The 1,605-nt window shown below is 44.7% G+C and overlaps 1 protein-coding gene across 2 annotated transcripts in view; it reads left to right on the top strand.

Annotated features, from left to right (window-relative positions):
* SNX24 (sorting nexin 24) overlaps positions 1–1,605 on the top strand; it is a 181,811-nt gene that overhangs the window by 62,475 nt on the left and 117,731 nt on the right. The window lies entirely within an intron of this gene.

Below are 1,605 nucleotides of genomic sequence, written 5' to 3'. Positions count from 1 at the left end.
ATGTGAAGGGAACTTTGGAGAAGATTCCAGTAGATGTTTCCTCTTTATTTAGGCTTCTGCCGAGTTTTCTTTTTCTATAAAGTTACCACCATACATCCAGGTGCCAAGCCACAATTTTGAGAGCTGCCCTCAATTCCTCCCTTTAGCTCAACCTTCATGTTTAAACGCCCACACAACATTAATGTTGATTCTGTCTCCTAAACATCTTTTATAATTTGCCTACTTCTATCTCCCCGGCCCCTATCATTACTTCCCAGCTGCCTGACCCAGGTCTCCCCCATCCTCTCTGAGTCCAGTGAATAGTCAGCACTGAGTAGATTTTGACTCACAATGACTCCCTGTGTGTGGAGTAGAACTGACCCATAGGATTTGCAAAGCTGTGACCTTTTGGAAGCAGATCACCATGCTATGCTCCTGAGCATATGCACCTCCAGCATGGTTGAGTCACCAACCTTTTGGAAAATTAGTTCAGTGTTTAACCATTTGAGACACCTGGGCCCTCTAGAATCCATTAGTTTGGAGTCAATGATTTTTCCCAATGTTTGTGTGATTATATCAGGTCCTCATTGTAATTCTTGTGTGGTTTAGTATGACTTTTGAAGCCCAGCAGGATCTAGCTCCCGTCTACCTTAGCAGCAATGCTCAGCCCCCTCCCTTCTACTAAGTGTGAGTCTCACAGCCTCAGTTCCTCAAGTGAGGCTGTTCTTTTCGTTAAAGAAATATCCTCGTTATCCTCTCCTTCACCCTCTACTTTCTTTTAGGGTCCCCGTTGTCCTTTCCCCTGCATTTTCTCAGAGACATATTCCTGGGCAGGTTCTCCCATTTCATGCTGCCTCTTCCCTAGTTCTTTATGATATCTTAAACACTGTTCATTGACCCATCAGTTGACTGTTTCCCCCGTGCACGCTTCCAACATTGTTGTTCAGTGCTGCTGTCACACTGGTTTCAACTCCTAGCCACACGCTCTGTACAAGTGAATGAAAACTGCCCACTCTTGCACCCTCCTCACAGGTGTCCTTATGTTTGAACCCATCGCTGCAGCCCCTGTGTCAGTCCATCTGGTTGAGTCCCTCTTTGTTGCCGACCCTCCACTTTTCCAACATGATGTTTTTCTCTAAGGACCTCCTGGTGACAGTTGGGTACTGGACTGGCTGTCTCCAGAGGGACCTGGATCACGGCCGCATGTTTCCAGCTCTCCTGGTGCTGCTGCTGCTTCCTGATGCCTTTCCTTGGGCCCTCTCTTAATGCTCACCCCAGGAGGCTTGCTTTATTCTCTGAGTGTTTATTCTACTCGATGTTGAATTCTCACCAACGTTTAAATTTTAAAGTGACCTTTTAACATCATAGTTATTTATCCTTTTATATTTCAGAAGCTTTAGTTCTGAGACTTGGTCTTGGTGCATCTTTGGAAACTGCTATATCTTTGAATAGTATATGTGAGGCCTTTATAGTTAACATTCTTAGTTATTTCTGTGGCTTAATAACACCCCTGCCCTTATTGACTCGTTTTAAATAAAAAGGGTATCTACTTAGCAGAAGCATGTAGTCTCTGATGCCCAAATACTACCTCTGACCAGGAACTGAGTTGACAGTCGTGTCCTTACT

The sequence above is a fragment of the Echinops telfairi genome, unplaced genomic scaffold (genome assembly GCF_000313985.2).
Source record: "Echinops telfairi isolate 266 unplaced genomic scaffold, ASM31398v2 ScPeMD7_7469;HRSCAF=8507_1, whole genome shotgun sequence".
Taxonomy (NCBI): Eukaryota; Metazoa; Chordata; class Mammalia; order Afrosoricida; family Tenrecidae; genus Echinops; species Echinops telfairi.
The sequence above is the reverse complement of the archived record's forward strand: the minus strand, read 5'-3'. Positions and strand labels throughout refer to the sequence as shown.